We start from the raw sequence: 24,766 nt of genomic DNA on the forward strand, positions 1-24,766 counted from the left end.
TTGTATATCAGGAAATCTAAAATGCTAGTTGTGTTTTCTAATTGTTTTACCTGGTTCTGCACCCTGAAAAATAAAACTGCAATTATTATGTTAATTTTTCTCTGTAATATACCTATTTTTCTCTAGATTCTACTGGTTTTTTTCTTAATTTTCTCTGAGAACTGTTTCTTCTTCTAATGCACCTTTCTTTATATGTACACACTCCCAACAAAACACAACACCAACAACAATCTCAAAACTATTAAAAACTCTATTATTCACATGTATTAATCCATTTTCACAGTGCCATAAAGAACTACCTGACATTGGGTAATTTATAAAGAAAAGAGGTTTAATTGACTCACAGTTTCTCATGGCTGGGGAGTTCTCAGGAAACTTACAATCACGTTGGAAGACAAAGGGAAAGCAAGGCAGTCTTACATGGTGGCACGGAGGACAGAGCGATGGGGGAACTGCCAAACACTTTTACACTGTCAAATCTCGTGATAACTCATTCACTCTCATGAGAACAACATGACACTGAGTGATCCAATCATCTCTCACCAGATCCTACCCCCAACACATGGGGATTTGCAATTTGACATGACATTTGGGTGAGGACACAGAGCCAAACCATATCATCACATAAATAAGAGTCCTTTGTGATTATCTTCAGCAGAATTCTGCCTTTTGTTAGAAACCTTTCATTTAGTCTTACCATTAACCTCACTCCTTTAGATGGCAGAACAGGGTTCAAGCTCAGTTGAGTGTAATGAGAATTAATTTTCAAGTTTCTAAATGCTGGTTTGCTGTTTCTAAGAGACCACTATTACCTATCAACCAAGTTTAAATTTCATGATGAACTATGGACCCCTTTTTACCTGTCCTAATTTTAAATTGCCTCTCATGTTATTATTGTGTACATTTCTTTTTCTTATAAAAACATACATAGTTTTTGATGTTTCCACTGAAATCAGCTTTCTATTTTCACTGCTCTAATACAAAGCTTCTCTGGGTTTGAATCCTGTAACTTTGGAATTAACTTCAGCTAATACCTGGGAAAAGCATTTTTAGGTGACCTTGAAACATATATTTACTTTCCATTCTACAATACTGAACCTCCAAAAAAACCAGCCATACTACCCTCAAGATTGTAAGCTAAAACGCTTGGAATCTTATTTTCTCACCTATCTAAAAGAGTTGTTATTTGATCTCATTTATTTGTTGAAATGAGATTCTTTTTGGTCAGAACTGAAGACCTTTTAATTGATACTTGTATACATTTCTAATTAAATTTGGTCTCTTATGATCACCTCTGTGGCATAGAAATAGATTATGTACTTTGGTGAAGTTTGTACTACAAAACCTCACTGATTATTTACCAGTATTCTCTCATTTAGAAAATTAAAAATTGTTCTGGGATGTGTGGGCAGTTAAAATGTATTAATATTTTATAGTTTTGTGTCATTAGAGGGAATAGAGGCTTTTGAAATATCATCTTGTTAATCAGTTGATCTTTCCCCTCAATAATTAGATCTTTCAATTTACTTCTGAAATTACTGGAAATGGTATTTTCAGGTAATGTAAAGTAAAATTCATTTAATAAAAAAAGAGCTTTGAAAATAAGACATTTTTTCTTATATTAAATTCAATTCTCTCACCATTTTGGTAGCTAATTCATTGCAAATATCATTTAAAATTTTGATCTTCTAATTTTTAATGGTTTGAAATTGAGATAATTTGAAAGTACATGATAATGACTAATTAGAATATGAACATCATTATGCCTGAAGCACAAATAATAAGTGGAAAATGTGTTGAATTTTTTAAATGTTTGGAATTATATTGATATTTGAGAAATGCAATTATCATTTTCAATAGCAATTTTGCTGATACAAAGACATTTTAGAAGAATTGCAGCTTGAAACCTCCAAATTTGTTCAAATGTGTTAAGATCCCACTATGTTCTTTTAATTTTGATATATCTAACTGGTGAATTTGGAGATGAGATTTCTGTCTATTTGTACAAAGGAACATTTGGGGTTACATGAAAATATGTATCACGTCTCATTTTTTGAAATGTATTAGACAGCAGACTGATTTATTATGAACCAGTTTGTTAGCCTTTGTGAGGCTACTGAGTGAGTATTCTGTAAGATATTTAACTAAATTAAAGTTCTGACTTTTTACTTGTCTTCTCACCAAATGATTATAAGCTAAAATTGTATTGTAGCAGCTGCATAATATATTTATGCAAAGAGATATTTGGTAAAATTTAATAGTAAAGAATGTGGAAATACTTGTGAATTTGGATGAATTATTGGTCATCAGTAAGGATGGTTTGGGAATTGCAGTTAGATTGTAATCATTGTTTTACCACTAATTCTATCTTAAAGTTTTAGATTAGGCAGATTTCTATTAGTTCTGGTGGCCAAGACTGAAATCACTGGAAGAGCTAATGTTATAAATTGTTCAAGTATTTCAGTAATGTCTAATTTAGGGTTGCTCAACTTTCTGACTTTCCTGTATGACATCTCCATGTTTCTAATTTCAGTCAAACTCATAGTATGCAACTGGAATTATATGTCCTAGAAAAAACAAGAAGTATGAGACTACAAACTTCAATTAATTTGATTTTCATAGAAAAAAAAGACCACTTATAAAATCTCTCTAATACATTGCATTAATTCATGTAAGCATTTATAAAAACCTGCAGAAAGTCCCCCAAAAAACCTGCTATTCATAAATATATTTTTCAAATAAACTTCAGCTTTACAGTATAAACTATCTTTAGTTTGTCTAAATATTAAAATTAAGGTGAATATTTTCTGAATTGGACAGATAACATTGTATTTTATTTCCATTTTGCTTTGAAAATTGACCAGATCCCCTAAATTATGTGAACAGGAAGAAACTGAATCAACCGAAAAACAAAGAAACACAGAATATGCACTTTCGAGCAAACTGAGAAAAAGGTGATGGTGTTACCAGCTTCTATTTCTTACTAAGTGCTAGCTGGAAGAAGAGAAAAAAGATGCCAAATCAATGAGGTTATCTATGATATAGCCATTGTCAAGAACTATAACAAGTTTCACTGGAAGTGACGACATTTTCGTCTAACCATAAGCATTTGAATGTCTACATGCATTTCCTTCTGAGTTAATAGAAATTTAATGTAAGCATATTTATTGTGAAATTTTATGCTTTTGAAATTTTGAAGGCATGAAATATCAGAAATAACCTATCTATAACACTCTATCTATCCAACCTCACTCTGGTATGAACAGAGGAAATCAGGTTGACAACTTGAGTAGATAGGCCTATCTCACGTCCCAACATCAAGCCCAGGAAATGAGAAATCTGAAAAATGGCAATACATCAGAGTACACTGGAAAATAAAAAGGGATTAACAGAGAAAATATAAAATAAACATCAATAAGATGCCTTAATAAAATGAATGATATTATGAAAAAAATGCAAATTATCTATATTGATTCACAAATCAAGAGAAAATCTGATTGTCAAAATAACCATACGAAAAGAATGCAAATGAAAATCAAGTTTTGTGTCTAAATATACATTGGTTCCCAGTGGTTATGGCTGAGTTTTAAAATCCTCAAAGGAATAGGTAATTGTTAGGTCGTTAAGTCTAAACCAAATCACTCTCTCTATATATACTTGCACTATCAATATGTAAGAATTTCTGTTCATTCTTTCTCACCAATATTTGATATTATATTCATTTTTGTAAAAAAGGAGGAAAATGTCACATTCTCTTTTTCAATTTATATTTCCCTAATTACCAGTAGGATTGAGCCTCTGTTCATATGTTTACTAGTCATTACTTTTGTTAACTGGATATGTTTTTTAATGCTACAGTATATAGGATGTAGTTAATAAATACATTCACTTTATTTGTTGAGTAGGAACAAAAAACATACATAGCAATAATAGTCACCAAATTCTGCATCATGATTATCTCCAAGAGGTCTTAAACTAGCGTGAGCTTTAACTATACTGTGTAGATTAGACATTTGTTCACAAACATTCACTTTCCTCTCTCTCTGACATCCATGAAAAGAATAAATTCATTACCCTGTTGATTTTGGGCTGGGTCAGTTGATCTGATTTGACTAGTAGAATGTGGATGGAAGTAAAATATGTCAGTACTTAAGAGAAATTCCATGTTTCCACTCACGTCTCCCAGAGTGGTTATTTCCTACATGAGAAGTAGATGTTTCAAGCAGCCATTCAACCAACGTCCAAAATTGGTATGGGTAGAATAGACTCCAACTGCATTGCAGCCTTTAGCAGAGTTTACCCGGCCACTACTCAGACACATGAGCAAGAAATCTATGTTATATAAAATATTTCTACAATCAATTAAAAAATGACAAAGAATATCAGGGAGGATATTGCAGAAGACAAAATATAAATAAGCACCATAAAAAAAAGTTCAACTTTGTTAGGGCAATGCAAAAAACATCAGGGAAATAATAGTCAAAATTTCAAAGCAACATTTTTCTCCTACCAGAATGGAAAATTGATAGCTTGATTAGATAGTATTAGTAAGGGTATTAGAAATTAAGTATCATGTACCTTTATTGGAAATGTTAATTATTACAATATTTTGGAGCACAATTTGGCAGTATCTGTTAACTTAAAAAGAGTTGCAAATCTAGAGCATCAGAATTTCCACTTCTAGGAATCTATCTTTGAAAAATCCTCATGTACACACAGGTAGACTCTTATACAACTCTATTTATTATAGCTGTATTGGTAGAATTTAAGCGTATCTTCCTGTCTCTTCATTAAACGACATTGAGAACAGACAAAACGACTTAGCTACTTGCTTCAAGAAGATAAGACTAAGAATCTAATACAATAGCTTAGCTATCAAGAATAGCAGATTTCTCATCAAAAATTTATTCTTGACACTCATCTCTCTAAGCCCAGCAATCTATACATATTAGATTATGAATTCTGCCCAGTTCCACTCAGTTCCTCACCATATAAAGCCTTCTAAAAAAAAAAATCACTCGGCCAGGCCCTAAAATCCCGATCCTCCTTTTCTTAGACAGTCTCTAAGATTGTCAATTTGATAGCTTTTCTTACTATAGTCAATCAAATGAATTTACAATTACAATAGCCCCTCCTTATCTGAGGTTTATCTTTCCTTAATTTTAATTACCCACGGGCAATATCTTCATGTTGCTGGATCATCCAAAACATGGGATCCTATTAATGTATTGTCCGAAGGTAAATAGTAGCCTAACACTATGTTACAATGTCTACATCATCGCTTCGTTTCACTACATGGCATTGTATCATCTCAAATCATCACAAGAATTGTGAGTACAGCACAGTAAGATATTCTGAGAGAGAGGTCACATTCATATAACTTTTATTATAGTACATTGCTATAATTGTTCAATTTTACTATTAGTTATTGCTTTAATATCTTATTAGTTATTTTTGTTAATCTCTTACTGTGCCTAATTTAGAAATTAAACTTTATCATTATAATGTACACATAAGAAAAACAGAGTGTATATATGGCTCAGTACTATCTAGGGTTTCAGGCATCCACTAGGTATCTTGGAACATATTCCCATGGATAAGGGCATACAGTATTTGGTTATAGATTTTCCTGGTGGTCTTTTGAAAGTTGAAGGTCAACATTTGAAATAGTTTGCTAGTGAAAATCATAGCTCTGGAATCAGGTTTCCTGGGGTTAATTACTGAAATTACATCTTTTTAGCAGTGTGAACTTGACAAAATGTTGCTCTTGACCTGTAACATAGGGATAATAATAGAATTTATTTATAGAATTCTTGTGGGTTATGGACTGCATGTCTGTGTCCCTCAAAACTCATTTGCTGAAACCTGTTCTTGTGAGGGCTGCTCTCTGCTTCCAAGATGGCACCCTGTTGCTGCATCCTCTGAAGGAGAGGAATGCTGTGTCTTCACAGGGCAGAAGAGAGAAAGCAAGGGAACCCACTCTCTCAAGCCCCCTTTTAAGGACTCTAATCCCATTTTAAAGGTCTCCACCCTCTTGTGACTTAATTACCTACTAAAGGCCCAACCTCTTAATACTATATTGGCCATTAAGTTTCAACACATAAATTTTAGGGAATACATTCAAACCTTCGCAAAACTCTATCTACCCTGATGAAATATTAGAAGGTGGGATGTTTGGGAAGTAATTAAGTCTAGATGAGCTCATAAGAATAGAGCCCCCATGATGGGATGAGTGTCCTTACAGGAAGAGACTTAGAGTTCTCTCCTTCTGCCGTGTGAAAATATAGCACAAAGGCTGCCATCTGCAAACAGAAAAAGTGCCTCCACCAGACACTAGATCTGCTGGCACTTTGATCTTGGACTTCCCAGCTCCAGAACTGGGAGAAATACGTGTTTGTTGTGTCAGCCACTGAATCTATGGTATTTTTGTTATATCCTGAACTAACTAAGACATTGTGAAAAGTAAATTAGTTTATTTATTTAAACCACTTATGGATAAAGAGTAAGATCCCAAAAGGTGTTGGATATAAATACCAACAAGTAAATAAATGACCTAAATCTCTATCAACAGAATAACTAAGAACCTAACATATATCCATAGTATGTAGTAATCAAAAAGAATATGAATATTTAGATTTGCTGGCAGTGAAAGATAGATTGATAATTTAAGAAAAGCAAGTTGTGAAACAAAACATATAGTGTGAGTATTTAAGTGAAGATATGAAATACCTATACATTTAATATGCAGTCAATGTATGGAAATGTTCTGTAAGGATCTCTTCAAATCACAAACAGCGTTCATTTCTAGAGAGAAATGAGACTAAAGACAGCTGAAAGTGATTGCAACTTACTTTATTCCCCCACAGAACATATTTATTAATGTATTAATTATAGTAACATTTATGTTTTATGTATTAAATGATTTTTTTACAAAGGACATATTTCAATTGAAGTGTTTTTCAACATTATGGTGATGAGAAACTGTATATATAGTACTTGGAATGTTTTTAATGTATCTAAAATGACTACCTTTTTCATTCAAAACTTTCAAGTAATCTGTAAATTAATAAAATAAAGTAGCTTCAAATATTGCTAAATTTATAATTTTCAAATGCTCCCCCCAGTAAGGAGACTCAGCAGCTGTTTTTACTGAAGCACTAAGCAACTTTAAGTTATAAAGTGAAAAGTACTTCCTTAACCAATGAAAACGTCAAGAGGAGTTTAGGTAGGCAAAATCTCATTCTGCCTGGATGGTTAGATTAAACGTTGCTTCATTTAATTTTTGGCAAATTGACCCATATTGCTGTAATGAATACATTTCTGGAAATTATATAATATTTTACATTTGATTGGAAGAAAATATTTTCCTCCATAAATCCAAGCAGCACATTTTATCTGGTCTTCATTCAGAACAAGGAGAAAGAAATTTAAACCTTTACACTTTAAAGATTAAAACAAAAATCCTATAGAGCTTTTATATGTATCTCTTGAATACGTTTTTATACCATGTTATAGATAAGATGGCTATTCCCAAAGGTAGTTTATGGATTTGTGTTCAATTTTGTTTCTTAAAAATGGTAACTCATTGCTTTAGAATTTACAAATCTTCTCATTCAGAATCTTGTTTGATCTGTTAACACATGCAATGCCAGTGAAACATATTTGCAAAGACAGTAGCTTTAAAGAAACATACTGATTAGAGAACACTGAGTTCTATATTTAATTTTTCTAAATACTGGCTCTACTATGCAGTTTATAATTTTATTTCTGTGTACTTCAGTTTCCTCATCTTGATATAAACTTTAGTCTTCCTTCTTTTTTCCTTCCCTTTCACAAATGTGTAATTAAGTTTATGAAATACTAGGTTCTGGGAATGTAAAAATGTAAGATGTGTTCTCTCCTTCCTGGTTCTTAGCTGCTGAGATGGATATCTTAATCAAGCATCATTAAATACTAAAATATATGATTTTCTCAGAAGTATGATCAAAATACTGTGGGAGCCCAGAGAAGGGAAAAGTCTAGCAGTCAAGGAAAGATTAAAAGTTTAATATCCAATTTACCTTCATATAAGCATGGATAATATGCCAGCCATAATAATGTCAGGAAAAAATGACACTCCAGGCATAGAAAAGTGCATTTGCAAAGGCATGGGGTTAAAAAAATGATGATGAGATGTTTGGTGAGACCAAAATACAGACTGAAGGAGGACTGAGTTAGTGACAGAAAATGGAGCTAGTGACAGATAATGAAGCTGGAGGAGATTAGAGGTAGAATAAAGAGGAGCGTGTGCATTATACAAGGACCTGTAGTTGAACTTACCCTAGGGACAATTGAGTCACCTGAACACTTACGGGAAGTCATATGATGATTTTTCCCCCTAAAGACTACCAGACAAAAGTATAGATGAGTGCTAACGAGACCAAATGCAGACAGATTGCAAAGAAACTGAGAGCTATGAAATAGGCCTATGGAATACAGAGTTAATTATATACTGAAATCTGAATACCAAAGTAATGTGTGGATTTCAGACAAGTATAGAAAGGCCAAGAAAGAAAATAAATATATCCTCAATCTCACAGCATAGATATCCATGATTAATACTTCAATATATTTATTTCTAGGTGGTTTTCTATATGTACATGAGCATTTTAAAACACATATGACATCTATGTGAAATATTCTGTAGATAAACAATGTTCTGAGACATCAAAATTGGATAGATATCATTTACACGAAGCACTATCCATTACTTCCACTATTAGAAATAGAGGGGTTTTACCCTTTGGAAAACACTGTGATAAACATCTTTGTGCTTACACATTTATGCCATCTCTGACTACTTAGAATAAGTGATCAGATGTAGAATTTCTGGAGAAAAGATAATATACATCTTAAAGGTTTTAAAAAATATCTATTCAAAATTTCTTTTCGGAAATCAATTTACATTCCCACCAGCACTCTTTTTCCTGCAGCTTTTGCAACAATGAATATTTTAATTTTTTCCTGAAAATAGACAAATATGATATCTCATCACTTTATTTGCATTTCTTTGATGACTTATGAGGTTCAGCCCTTTCATGTTTATTGTAACTTGCCTGTTCTCTCAATTTTCTTATTGGGGTATTTCTAGTTTTATGTTTGATTTTAAAAGGCTGCAGGACCTTCCTGTTTAGGAAGAGTGCAAGAGCGCAAGATAACAATTGGAATTAGTCATCCAATCATAGAGCATTTGTAAGGGCAGTTCAAAAAGTCTAAATGTGTAAAAAACAGAAACACAGCAAAGCTTCAGATTAAAAAAAAAAAAAAAAGATATGTGTGCAAAATTTTGATGGAGAAGTCACAGCTATGCAAACTTCCCAAAGACATGCCATAATGAAGTTAAGACATGAACAATTGGCTATTTTCTTTTTTTAATTTTCATTTTTTAAAATTATATTTTGAATTCTAGGCTATTTTGAAGGTTCCAGGTGAATGACGCAACAGAAGTGAGAGTCCTTGTCCATGTGAATGCAAAGAGCTCCTCTAGGGTTTAGGAGAAAAGGGGTATACCTGGATGTGGGTCAGCAGCTAGTTAGCAATGCCAATTTTCTATACTTCACTTCTCTCTCAAAATGCTTATGAGAATAAACAACAAAGTGCCAAACTGCAATAACCTTGAAAACTACAATAGTTACCGGCCATCTACTAAAGTTCAAGAGAGATAAAGAAAGCTAATCAAGGAAAAATTATACAAGATTAATTCATATCCACCCTGAATGTTAATTCCTTAAAATGTGGGCAACTTGTTGCACAGAAAGTAAGCAGCCTCTCCTGAAATTCTCATAAATGATTTTTTGACATGGTTAATAACATACAATAAAATGTACTGACTTGAGTAACCATCATCACAATCAAGATTTGAAAAATTTCTAGTATACCCAAAAGCTTCCTCATTCCTCTTTGTTTTGCATCACTATGGGTTAAAGTACCTTTAAAAAATGTCATGTAAATGGAATCACAAAGGATATACTCTTTCTTATCTGGTTACTTGTGCTCAATATGTTTTTGAGATTCATCCGTGTTGCTGCATACCTCAGCAGTATGCAGCAATAATATGTGTTTTCATTGCTATATGGTATTTTATGGTACAGATATACCACAGATTATTCACCAACTAATCAGTTGCTGGGCACTTGGGTTGTTTGCAGTTTGGGCCTATTATGAATGAACTTGCTATACATACTTATGTATAAATCTCATGTCTAAATGTTATTTCTCTTGAGTATTTACCTAGGAGTAGAATAGCCGGGTTCTATGTTAGGTATAGCTTCAACTTAATATATATATTAATATAGTAACTAATATATATTAATATATTCATCTTAATATATATAATAACATATATATATATGCTGGTTTTTCAAAGTGACTATACCATTTCACTTTCTCATCAGAAATACATGAAAGATTGAGTTCCTCCACATCCTCAACAACACTTGATGTAGCTAGTCTTTTCATTACGGCCATTCTTATTGCTATGTACTGGTATCTCATCGTGTTTTTAATTTACATATCATTGATGATTAATGGCATGGAAAATCTTATCTCCTTTGTTAAATGTTTTCTAAGCATTTGTCTGCATCTTAATTGTTCGTATTTGTTTGGTTTGTTTCCCTAATTCTTTATAGGACCTAGAAACAAATTGCATGTCAGATAACCATATTGCAAATAATTTTGCCCAATCTGAGGCTTATCTTTTTTATTTTTGTAATGAAAAGGAGGAGAACTTAGTTTTGATAACATCCATTTTATCAATCTTGTTATTTTATATTTTGTGCCTTATGTCCGATCTGAGAAAGCTTTGTCTACCACAAGGTCAAAAAATTTTCACCTCTGTAGGATTTTATAGTTTTAGATTTTTACATGGCAATCTGTAATCAATTTTGAGTTAATCTGGCATATAGTGTTAGGTAAAGGTTGGTGCTTATTTGTTTGTTTTTATTCATATATGAAAATAGGAGAGAAATAATAATTGAGAATTTAGAAGAGGACAGCTTACCTCAGCTAAAAAGTAATTTGAACCTCCTGATTTATTAACTAAAATGTGCCAATATCTAAGTAGCCTGGTGAAAGCTTAAAAATGTCCGAGTTAAGAGAGTGCCTAAGTACATTTAGGCAGGACAAAATAAAGTTTACATGGACAAGAATAATATCAAGTTGATATCAAACTCTTTCTACATTACTAACTCCAGAAGATATTGAAATATCAAAAGAGTTTTCAGGGAGAAATATTGCCACCAAGAACTCTATAACTGCTATGTTTAAAGGAAAAAGAAAACAGTTCTCAGATACACATGTCTCAACAAGGTAATTTGCATGCTTTTAAAAGGAGGGAAAAAAACCCTAGACATATTCCAGCTGCTTGAAAGATGCATCAAAATAAAGAAGTTAAGAATTTGTAAGTCGGCCGGGCGCGGTGGCTCAAGCCTGTAATCCCAGCACTTTGGGAGGCCGAGACGGGCGGATCACAAGGTCAGGAGATCGAGATCATCCTTACTAGCCCGGTGAAACCCCGTTTCTACTAAAAAATACAAACAAACAAACAAACAAAAAACAAAACAAAACAAAACAAAAAAACTAGCCGCGTGAGGTGGCGGGCGCCTATAGTCCCAGCTAGTCGGGAGGCTGAGGTAGGAGAATGGCGTGAACCCGAAAGGCGGAGCTTGCAGTGAGCTGAGATCCGGCCACTGCACTCCAGTTTGGGCGACAGAGCGAGTTCTAACGTTTGCCTGAATTAAAAGATACAAGATGATCGGGCGCGGTGGCTCACGCCTATAATCCCAGCACTTTGGGATGCCAAGGTGCCTCACTTGAGGTCAGAAGTTTGAGACCAGCGTGGCCAACATGGTGAAACCCCATATCTACTAAAAAAGATGCAAAAAATTAGCCAGGCGTGGTGACACTAGCCTGTAGTCCCAACTACTCAGGAGGCTGAGGCAGGAGAATTGCTTGATCTCAGGAGGCGGAGGTTGCAGTGAGCTGAGATTGTGCCACTGCACTCCAGTATGGGCAACAGAGAGAGATTCTGTATAAAAAAATTAAAAAAAAATTTTAAAAAGATGCAAAGTGCTAAGGACATTGCCTATTTATAGTAAGTGCTACATCCATATTGTTATGTAAAGAATTTCAACTGGAAAATGTTTGGAAAGAGATAAGTAGTACCAGGTATAAAGTCATCAAAACTATGCTTGAACTGGGGCTGGCTGGGTATTCAGTTTTTGATGTCAGGTGCAGAAATTTGTTTCTGAGAGTAATAGCTCCAGACACCCAGTAGGGAGGCACTAGAGGCTCTGATAAGATTTTCTGAAGCTTTGTAAACATACACCTGAGATAGTACAGAATTTGAGGGGCCAGAATAAGAAGATTTGGAATTGGAAGGCCTTAACATCATTATATCTGGTATAGTCTGTTCCACTGAGGGACTTTGAGACTAGAAGATATCAGCTATCAAGGACCAAAATAGCTGTTCAATTGACAGATGAGAAATTTCAAATGTTTTCAAAGGAGAACAGAGAATAGTTATTTATGATGTTTGAACAAGCAAATAATTATCTTCTCTTTAAGAAAATACGAAGATAATGAATAATGTCTTGGATGCAAAAATGCTTCATTTGCCAGTGTGACTGGCATCCTCTGAATGAGTGGATGGGAAAAGAAAGAAAATGAACTGGGAGTGAGGCCTCAGGGCCTATTTAGCTTCTGCTATGATTATGAATTGAGTGCTCCCTTTTAGAGAAATGCATTCCACTTTTGAAAGCAGACTAGTGTAGAGATGTGAAAAAGAAAGTAATATGCACATTACATTTGTAACATAAGCCTTTGTGCTGATATTTCTCCGACTGAGAAAAAGAAAGGGGGGAATATTTAACACATATAAAAAGCATGCCGGAGAATTTTGAATGAGTCAACAGAAGAAAATACAAAGTGAGAAATCTGATACACAAAAGTCATATGATTTATCAAAATTAAAGAGCAGTAAAAATACTTTTCATGCGTATGGATAGGAAAGGGATATTAAATACATTTAGAAAAGAGTGCTGAGTTTTTTGAAGTGGTGTATTACCTGTGGTTCACACCCAGACAAGCATTAATTGTCATGAACATTAGTTACGGGTGATGATATCAGCTTCATGCAGTGTTCTGCAGACTCTCCCTCCTCAAACAGCAGGACAAATTCAAGCAAGTTGCAGTTTGTATGCCTGCCTCTGAAGGTATAGGGTTAAGCAGAATCAATACATACGTCTGCTGCAGTGTAACTTTCATGTTTCAACATTTAAAAGGAAGACATAATGACTAAAGGGAAGTTTCTAATTCTTCCTGCTCGTGTTGAGCCTTTTGTGAGGGGAGTACGCAGACGAAGTAAATATTATTTAGAATGTAAAAAAGTGCAGATTGTGAAAAGAGTATTATGCAAATGAAAAAGTAGAAAATTAAAAGAGAGAAGAAGACAAATTTTGTACTTTGATAGCGATTAGGAAAGAATGATCTGAGGAAGTGGAACTTTCAAACCTGTCTAAGAGGAAGAAGGAAATCAGAGTAAGATGAGAAAGGATGGTATATGGCTTCTTAAAACCTTCCTATATTTTGTGTTTCAAGAAAATGTAACAGCTTGAATGAAAGATTGCAGGTCATGGGTAGTAGAAGGGGATAAAGTAACTCAACCTCTGAAGGTAGTAGAGTATAAGACTTTTAGACCCAGTTACTTCAATAAACAAAAATAACAAACTACAATTACAAAGAAAAAATCTGCACAGGGGAAAGGAAAGATATGCTAATTGTAATTTGAGACTAAATACTCTGTGTAGCATCTACAGGCAAAAAATGCTGAGAGATAAATGTTTCTGAAATTAATTAATTAGTCAATTAATAAAACAGAACAAAGAATAAAAAAGTTAAAGGAAACAAACTTTTAGCACACAGTTATTTAATTTTAAGTAATTGATATTCAATTTCTGTAGAAACTTTGTTGGACTGGCTTATGGGAGTTGGATTGTAAATATGTATAATATGTAAATAACTTTTAATATGCTTGAAGGATTTAAAAAGAAGGATAGTAGATATGAAAGTGCTGTACAATGAATATCATTACAGACACTGGGAATGTTGAAAGGAATACCCAAAGAACATTTCCAATTCTTGTCTCATATCATCTACTTATACGTATTTAATTTCCCACAGAGGGTCACTTTTAAAATATAAGCCATTCCTTATTGAATTTACTTTTTCAACTTATCTTCTTTCAAAGCACTACCTCTTAGGATTTTTATATAGTGGGATTCATTTGCCTGCTTTTCTATGTTTATGTTTATTGCTTTTGTCATCCAAAGATTCTAAAAGGCAGGAAGCATAACCATTTACATTGCCTAGTCCGGAAGAAGTAAATATTATTATACAATAATAATTGTCAGAGACTAATTCACTAGGTGATATTTAAAACAATTCCATTTTGGAAAAGCAATTCAATTTCAATTTCTTATCCAGCTTTCATCTTCTAGTAAAATTCATGGTCAAACTGGGTAAGTCTTTTTAACATGTAGTCAGTTCTCAATTACCCTACAAATCTTGCTTGTAAACACTGAATATTCTTCCAAAGATGTCACTTTGACCATATTTTAAGAATCCTCAATGGCTCTCAGTCATTGAAGAAAAGTTTTTACAAAATATGGGTCCCAAATTTATGGCTTTAAAAGAAATACCCAATATCACCACGGCATAACTATGAAACTCTTTTTCGTTTTTACTGTGATTCAATTTTGCCAGAACTACTCATTATAAAATTTCTTCAGCCAGTCTTATGTACTTTTGCATGCTCATTATTTTGCTCAGAACCCACTTGCTGGAATAGCACATTATTGCAATGTTTCTTCATGTCAGTGATAATCCAAAAGTTTCAACAGAATAAGCATCAGTTCTGCATATTGATATTTTAGAACAAATTTTATAATAGAAAAGATCAAGATTATCTTAAATGTACATCAGAAACTAAGATTTGGGGAAGGAAAAGAGAACAGGCAATACTCTCAAATGGAAACTGAATAGTGACACAACCGCCAAGTTTTGTCCATTGGACTTCATAAGAATCTCTACACACTGCACTGTCAAAAGGATAAGACCCAGCATTTGCGTTATAGTTTCAGAGTTCATTCCAGCAAAGCTCTCTCCAGTAGGCAATTTCTTCTGCAGAGAGCATGTGCAGTTTCATTTTACCTGTCTTCAGACTGGCACTTTGCTCATTATAGTAGTAAAAAACACAACCCTGGATGGGTTTAATTTGCTAATGAGACAAACAATGTATGAATAAGCATATACAGCCGTGTCTGTGCACCCAGAGGACCACCCAGAACATGCTTACTAGTGACACTTCTCCCCACCCTCTTATGAATAATCATGTAAGACCCCCATAAAGGGAGTTTCCCCAGAAACAGTCAACACTGTCTCATCCTTAGGAGCAGCCTGTCTGAATTGTCTCTCATAATGTACTATCTATTCTGTGCCAAAAACTTTCAGAGTATTCTTTGTTCTTTGCAATAAATTGCACTATACTGCACTTCTTTGCTGAGTGTCTCTTGTTTAAATTCCTTTAAACCAAGAAGACAAGAACTGAGGTTTAACAACAGCTGTCAACAACTACAGACCATCATCGTTTCTTGCCTGGATTCATGAAGAACACTTTGCTATCTGGTTCCCAGTCACTCCTCTGTTTCTTCTGTGAACTCTCTGCCTTCATCCCTCGATGCTATTGGCAGGTGGCTGAGTCAACCGTGTTTCCTATCCTCTCCAGGCATTTGCCCATCCTGTTTCTTCTGTGTGTATTGCCTTTCCCAATGTTGCTTTCTTTCTACTGTTTTCATCCTTCAGGACTGGGCTTAAATACTACTTCTTCCAAGAGCAAAACAATGTTCCTAGGGTTGCTGTAACAATGTAACACTAACAGGGTGGCTTAAACAATAGGAATTTATTGCTTCACAGTTCTGGAGGGCAGAAGTCCAAGATCAAGCTATTGGTGGGGTTGAGTACTGTGAGGGAGAGCCTGTTCCATGCCTCTTTCCTGGTCTCTAAATATTTGCTGACTATTTTTGCCATTTTCTGGCTTGTAGATGGATCACCCCGATCTCCATCTTCATCTTCATATGATATTTTCACTGTGCGTGTGTCTGTCTCTGTACATTTCTCATTTTTACAAGGGTACCAATTATATTAGATTAGGGCCAACCCTGTAGAAATCCTATCCCCAAATACGACCACATTCTTAATTACTGGAGGTTAGGGCTCAAACATTTCTTTTTTAGTGGAGACATAAACACAAAACAAAGAAATGTACTAATCCTTCCAGGAAACCTGCTAGATTGCTATTTGAATTGCAAAGCCTTTTTATTGTTATTGTTCATATATCTCAGGATTGAAATTATCTGCTTATATGTTTATCTCCCAAGTAGACGGTAAGAAGGTTAAAAGAGAGAAGCTACTGTAATGTTTATATTTTTTTTTAGCACAAAAGGGGCAAAAAGCATTTGCTTAATAAATAAATAAATAGGACCTTAGAATTTCAAATAAATTTTAGTTTACCTTGAAAAGTTTTATAAGATATTACAGTAGAAGGATTCATGGGGTGGAATTCAGAGTAATTTCCATCACAACATGACTTTTGATCTTGGCAAGTGGCATGCCTACATGCACTACATGGACATGTCTTAGAGGAAACATGATGCATAATTATGTTAGTTAAACTTTAGCTATATTTTGCTTTTCCTTCATTAACAAGGCAATTCAAAAGCTTTTTTAAGAGGATTTGGAAATCGCAGGGCTGCTAACAAACCAGGTGTCGAGACTGGAGTTAAGAGGTGAATTTGTATTAGCATCTTCTGGATATTATTAACTGATTTCCTCTATTGGGCTCAGTTTATTTTTAAAAAATATTCATGTTCTTATGGATGTGTATTCTCAAGAACTACAGGATTGTTATAGTTATGAATACATAGAGTGAGTATGGATGTATTAAGTTGACGATTCAGATTTTGAGCAACATTCAAAGAATCGACATGGCAGCTGGAGTGTCCTTGTCCTTAAAAATCTACATTACATTGATTGAACCCCCACTTTATAAGACCAAGAAAATTCACACTCCCCACTGTTTTAAAATATTTTGGGGGATTTGTACTCCCATAACCAATTCTAGCTGTATCCCTATTTCCAAAGAATTATATCAATTTATGAATTATGTTTCTCTTAACTAGGTGTGGTCTGTATTCACTTGTGAATTGTTGAAATTGATATAAAATTTACTCTCCCTTAAGATTAAGAATCAACACACACACACACACACACACACACACACACACACACACACACACACACCAGGCCCTGTGCCATTGGAAAACCTTAAAAATGTTCTGGGGACATAGAAGAACATTAAACATTATATAGGAAAACAGATATTCTTCTCTTAAACCTTTTCTCAGTTGCGAGCCTTGAGGTGCTCTCACTTGCCCTCTAATCACATCGAAAACACAGTGTTTTCCCCATCCTTCTCCCCATCCTACCACTTCACCCCCATTCTCTCTCTACCTCCACATTCATCTCAAATTCTTTATGTGTTACACTAAAATCTACTTCCTCCAGTTCAGACGTGTAGTTTCAGCTTATTGTTGCTTACGTAACACCCATCAGAATATCTGTGCAAACAAAAACAATAATCTGTTTAGCAATGTGAAATCAGAGACTCTGAAGGTCTCAATATGATCACTGTATTAAAAAGGACCTAGGGTAGGAAATAGATTATTTTTCTTTTCTTAGAATTAGAAGCCAAAATTTTGATTTTGTTTTTCCTCAATATGTATACCTTTGAAATATGCAAATATGAAACAATAAGACATAGTTACTTTTGATTGCTCTTAACTGATCCAATTCCATGTCTCATCCACTTCTATGCTCCAGCACCACTCCCAGGAAACAAAGAGCTTTGACTGTCAGGTTCTCAGATCTCTTTATAGGTAAAGAATTAATCAGAGAGTAGGATAGAACTAGAGAAACCAAAAGCAAAGAAGGGAGGATTTAGCAAAGAACATAGATCAAACTATTTAATAAAGAATGAGGAGAGAGCAGAGGAGGAGAGGCGGGAAAGAGAAAAAAATACATGGCACTTGCTGCAAATTGAAAGACAGCCTCGCAGGAGCAGACCTCAGCAGCTGCTAAGGATAAGCACTAGGGAGGGAGAAGAAAGCTCCTGAGCAGTCTTGCACTGTAATTTGGATCTCCTTTAATGTTCTTAGAGACTGCAAACAAAGACTGCAATTTTCTTTTTAATTATGACTTCATGGCTCAGCTGTCCATCTTTGAATGTAATTCCACAGGTGAGAACAGGACAGAAGTCTCTCGGATTTATTAGAATCACCTTTATAAGGCCAAGACAGAGGCTCACACCTGTAATCCCAGCACTTTAGGAGGCCAAGGCGGACATATCACCTTAGGTCAGGAGTTCAAGACCAGCCTGGCCAACATGGAGAAACCCCCATCTCTACTAAAAATACAAAAATTAGCTGGCAATGGTAGCAGGAACCAGTTAATCCCAGCTACTCAGGAGGCTGAGGCAGGAGAATTGCTTGAACCCGGGAGGCAGAGGTTGCAGTGAGTGAGATCCCACCACTGTACTCCAGCCTCGGTGACAGAGCCAGACTCTGTCAAAAAAAAAAAAAAAAAAAAAAAAAAAAAAAGAAAGAAAGAAAAGAAAAAAAGGATTAATAAGTGCAATAGAGAAAATAAGTAAATATCTATAATTTACATTTAGAACAATTACATTTACTATATTTGGAGAGGATATTAATTAGGAGAAAAATGTTATAGAACTGTGAATAAGCTATGGTTTATATTTTTCTTTTGTGACTTCCAGCAAACTTTGAAAGAGCATTGTGGTAAATTCGTAGCATATAAAATATCGTTTATATTTTTCTTTTATGAATTGTATGTATGTATGTATGTAGGTATGTATGTATGAGACCTCACTCAATCAAGTTGTTTGTATGGATTATTTGTTCTCGCCAGTGCTCTTGTGCCACATGACTGACCATTTTCTTATGATAAAGAAAAACTTGCTGTAGTTGTAGCATATCGCAAAATTTGACATTTTTATGGACCTAATTTCATAATTAGGAAGTAAAAATAAAAACAGCAGATGGAAGAGAAGATGGAGACAGCAGACTTCGGCAGCATCCCTTGGATGGCTGGTTGGGCAGATTGGAGGAAACTGGAAAACAGTGACTAAATTGCCAATGATGGAGTCACCAATCAGTCATAATCAACTGACTGTCAAACCACAACCCTGTCCAGGTTTCTCATGGACTTCAGTCCCTTTCTTATTTTTGTGAATTAAACGCCAACAAGGCAAATTTTTTAGTGAGACATACCACAAGTCAAAGATTTAGAAATTCTCTTTACCCCAGTGCTTTCTTGTATATTCACTCTGGTCTTTAAAATTCATATCATTCTTGCCAAAAAGTCAAATTTTTCTGGTTTGAAGAAAATTGTGCTCTTTACTTGTTTACTGTATCATTTATGTGGCAGAAATAAATTCCAAGTATCTTATTTTGGTGTGATATGTGATTCACATATTATGGGATTAAAGGAGAAAATTAAGTTATTTTTGCCAATAAAGGCTACTGCAAAATTGCAGAATGTATAAAGGAATAAAAAGTAATAAGCACAGCCAGTTTTTCAGTCCTAAAATTCACTTTTTACTCCTTTTAACAGTATTTAAGAAATATTTTCAAGCATTTATTTCACAATTATTTATAATATTCTTATTAGGCACACTAAGTAATCTTCTAGGCCCATAAACGCAACCCACCCCTTCCAAAAAATTATTTGGAACAAAAACTGCAAGAATCACAGTAATTTACAGTATTTCTAGATGAAGGCTAAATATGAATCAGATTCCTAATGTTAAATTAAATGTGACCACATAGGCAGGGACATGTAAGAACATGGCAACTCCCAGAGGAAAGTTGTTGATGAAATGGCAGTTCTTTTTTTTTCTTTTCTTTTCTTTCTTTCTTTTTTTTTTTTTTTTCCTTTTTGAGATGGAGTTTTTCTCTTGTTGCCAAGGCCGGAGTGCAATGGCACGATCTTGTCTCACTGCAACCTCCACCCGCCGGAGTTCAAGCGATTCTCCTGCCTGCCTCGGCCTCCCAGGTAACTGGGATTATAGGCACACGCCAACATGTCCTACTAATTTTTGTATTTTTAGTAGAGATGGGGTTTCGCCACGTTGACCAGGCTGGTCTTGAACTCCTGACCTCAGGTGATCCACCTGCCTTGGCCTCCCAAAATGCTAGGATTACAGGTGTGAGCCACTACGCCCGGTCAGGAATGGCAGTTCTAAGAAGAGGCATGCTAGCCTAAGAAGTGGGGAAGCAAGGTAGACGGCAAATTAATGTATGTGCACAAATGGGTTAAAGGAAACTTACTGAAGAGATAGGCATTGTGAAAGGACCGGGACACAAGTTAATACATGTTCTTCCTACACTAGATACTAAAAATGGTAACATTTATAATGATTAAAACATCAGCTATTCATTTAAATTTGATTTAAATTTCGTAATAACTTGATGAGTAGGTGTTGTTCTTCAATTTTACAGATGAAGAAATGCATATTTTTTGTGTTCAGGCCATGTATTCAAATTTTTGTGTTCAGGCCATGTATTCAAAGTTATAGAGCTAATAAATCACAGAACTCATAAGTATCTCAGTCTTTTCCTTTGATCAAGCTGCAACACTTCCTACTTGTAGATATATGTAGACATATAGCCAGACTTTTGAGATTGCTGCAGAACTAACTTAAGCCCATGGTACATGAATAGAGAAGGATACCAATAGATACTGGAGCAAGCTAATAAACAACATGAGAATGGGAAGAAGGAGGACAGGGAGCGGGGAGGGGGATGGGGCAGAAAACAAGTCTTAAGCAAAGTATTATTTTAGAATTTCCATTTTTTTAACAGTTAAACAGAAGATTGGTTGTGATCTCAAAAACAAAAAAGACTATCCATCTGAAATTTAAAACAAACAAAAAAACTGAAACACAATCTTCACCTCCTTATATGGTAGGATTATCTTTAAGGTGTTGGCACCACTACTAGGTTTCCTTTCCAATAACCTACCACCCTGGAACTGCCTCTTCTTTCTTCCCTTGGAAACAACTTTGTCAGTCTTCTCTATAATGCAAAGGCCAATAAAAATAATTTACATACAGCATATCATATTAAACACAAGTAACTCTATTCTTATTTGAAATACTAAAAGCTACCTCGAATTTTATTTGTTTTCAGCTAGTGATTTAGATAGTACACCACAAAATGAAAGTTTTCCCTTGGATAATTAACTGTTTTTATTCAATTATCTGATTTATCTGTCTAACCACTTTGGAAAGAAATGCTTCTGTGACGTACACAAAATAGATGCCTCCAAAGTGTCCAATGAATAAATCATTGGTTGAATAAATGTATTTTGAAAAGGAAACACTTTGTTATCCTCTCCAAGCATGCGCAAAACAACGCATACTTTCCTTGATTAATCAAAGTCTTCATATTACAGAACAGTTATCATTCATTTTAAAGACTGTGTTTTATTTTACTGTAAAATAAGTATGGAGCAATAAGGAGTTACGCCTGCAGAAAGGAAAAAAATATATATATTGCCATCTTAAGATGAATTGAAAGAAGCGTAATGTAACCTAGCCAAAGAAGATTATTTTTTTATGCCAATTAAGCAATATATAGTAGAGTAAACAATAATTAGGGTCAAAATTGATTATCACAGGGATTTTCTACCCTTCTGTAAAAAAACAGAAAAAGACAGGCCAAAAAAAGAAGGAAAACTACCTATCTACCTGTTGAAATTATATTACAAAAAGTTAGTAGGTGATACTTGCAACAGATATCTTCCTCAAATTTTACCCATCTGATCCAGGGGAGGGATAAGGATTTAGAATTGAGTAAATCTTAGGGAAATCTGAAGCACAATTTACACATAACAATAATAAAATACTGTTCATATATTTCCAAGTGGGGAAATCAAATCATCAATGCTTTGCATTTAGAAGAGTTTTTTGGTTTATAGCAGATTCATTTTGACAAGGAATATTTTTAAAGATAAGTACTAGGAAAGTAAAATTATTACAATAACTTGGGTTTTCAAAATCTGTGGTGAGGAGAGAGGGAGAAGGTTTGAGCCACAGCTAGTTTTTGTTTGTTTTAATTGTGAAATGCAAAAGATACTGGCAACCTGAGCTATCAAGTTCTAGAAAGCACAAATTATTGTTAGTTTTAATATTGTTATCCTTCACTGAATTTACTGTAAATATTAGAAACTCAATAATTACCGGTTGAATGGATTGAAGGATGTGTTTAGAGTAAAGAGATTCTATGTGTAAAGTGAGTACCTGAGTAACTTTACTCTTTACCTTTACAGGGTAGAGATGTTAGTGTGTCAACCAATTTCAGCTGAGCTGGAAAAGTTTTTTAAAGCTGGTCCTCAGCAGTATCTTGATAGCTAAACAATTGTTGTTGTTTAGTTCTAAAAGGATTATAATTGTAGCTATAATTAATTTGCAGGGTAGCAAAGATGTTTTATTTTTTAAGAAAAAAATTCTATTGTTGAAATTTACTTGAAGGATTAAAGTAGTAAGACTTTATAAAGTCAAAATTAGCTTCATAATATGTGAAAAATATACCACCAGGATTTTCATGAATGTTGAGTTTTATTGACTTATTTACTCAGGCAACAAAATTCTTAGGAACCTACCATATGTTGGGCTCTATGAGTCAGATTCTATGCAAATAAGAACTATTCTGTCTTCCAGATATTCCCATAATGGTAAAAGCAGTTAGGTAACTTTAAACATTATAGGAACCTAATACAACTAGAATAAAATTGGAGATGGAGGTACTATAACCAGAACAGGATGCTGATGCACCAAAGTTGGCTAGGAGAGGTCAGCAGAGACTCCCCAGAGAAGATGACATTTAAACCAAGCCCTTGTCCACAAAGACTTGATGTTTACCAGATGGACAATTAGAAAATGAGAAGTCCAACCAGAAGTTAGGTGAGAATGAACTGCTTTCTCATTGAGGTGAAAGATAGCATGACTCCTGGCAGTGGATAGGAAATTTGGCAGCTCTGGAATGTAAAGAAAAGGTAGAGAAGAGAACAAGAGTATGCAAATGTGGATAGGAGATAAATGAACAGATTGTGAAAGACTTAGGATGTCATGGTCAGAAGTTTGTACTTTGTACTGTTATAATAAAAAGGTATAGAATGATTTTATTCATGAGAGTAATGTGATCATATCTGTGTTTCAGAAAGATTACACAGACCCAGGGTAGTGGCCAGTCACATGGAACAGGATTGAAAGCAGAGATCTTCTTAGAAAATTCTTAAAAGTAGTACAGATGTGGAACGATGACAGCCGAACCAAGGCAGGGCAGACATACTCATTTTGATTGTTGTTGTCAATATAAGGAGAAGTTTGGGGAGATATGAAAACTTTTCTACTGTGCCTTTTCTAAATATAAGCTATGACATTTGCACTGAAAAAAATATCATCTTATTGTATTTTATTTTTTGAGACAGAGTCTCTGTCTCCAGGCTGGTGTGCAGTGGCGTGCTCTTGGCTCACTGCCACCTCCACCTCCAGGGTTCCAGCAATTCTCCCGTCTCAGCATCCTGAGCAGCTGGGACTACAGGCGTGCACCACCACGTCCAGCTACTTTTTTGTATTTTAGTAGAGACGGGGTTTCACCATGTTGGCCAGGCTAGTCTCAAACTACTGACCTCATAATCTGCCCACCTCAGCCTCCCAAAGTCCTGGGATTGTAGGTGTGAACCACTTGCCCAGCCTAGTCTTATTTTAATTGTGACCCTGTGGAAGTTGTTTCTACTACCATATCTGATAGCTAAACATGTGAGATTATGTTCCAGATATGTTACTATTTTACCAAAGAATGAGAAGCAGCAGGAGTTCAACTTTTCTAAAAGTGATATACTCAATGGTCTTATTACGGGGGAGGGGCAACATAATTACACTGATTAAAACAGAGCATCTTTACTCAGAGATCAGTGAGTACACCTTGACAAGGTAATAATATCCATTTGCTCTTTATAACCTTTCTTTTTTTTTCTCACTAGGTTGGGTTCCTTTATTTCTACCAATACAAGGCGTTCATTCCATGTAGCTAAATATTGCTGTTTATTCTTAAAGTATATCCAAAGTTTTCAAATATTCTTTTTTAAATGTTTTATAACTCCCAATACTCTTGATTCACCCACAAAATATTCTAATTTTCATAACGTCAGTAATTTAGGCTATTTCTTTCTCTGCGTGTATCTCCTTTAACTAAGCACAGAGATTTTACCTCAGTATATGTTACCTTGACTCAGCCCACTAGTGTTTGCGCTGCTCCCATTTCTTGAAAAAATACTATTTTTGATGTTTAGCCTTTGTAGACTATCCACAAAACTTAGCAGAGAGAGCAGAGTCCCTGAATGTATCACCTATGTTTTTATCTTAAAATTGCTATCAAGGAAATTAAGTCTTAACCACTAGATTTAATGTTACCACTAATTACGCATTTCTTCATTTTATAACTCTACTACACCTAATTTTATTCAGTGGAGACTGAAAATATTCTAGTCATAATAGAACATTGGAAATATCTATTTTATATCAACTGATCAG

Source organism: Mandrillus leucophaeus, unplaced genomic scaffold (assembly GCF_000951045.1).
Source record: "Mandrillus leucophaeus isolate KB7577 unplaced genomic scaffold, Mleu.le_1.0 Scaffold336, whole genome shotgun sequence".
NCBI classification, from domain to species: domain Eukaryota; kingdom Metazoa; phylum Chordata; class Mammalia; order Primates; family Cercopithecidae; genus Mandrillus; species Mandrillus leucophaeus.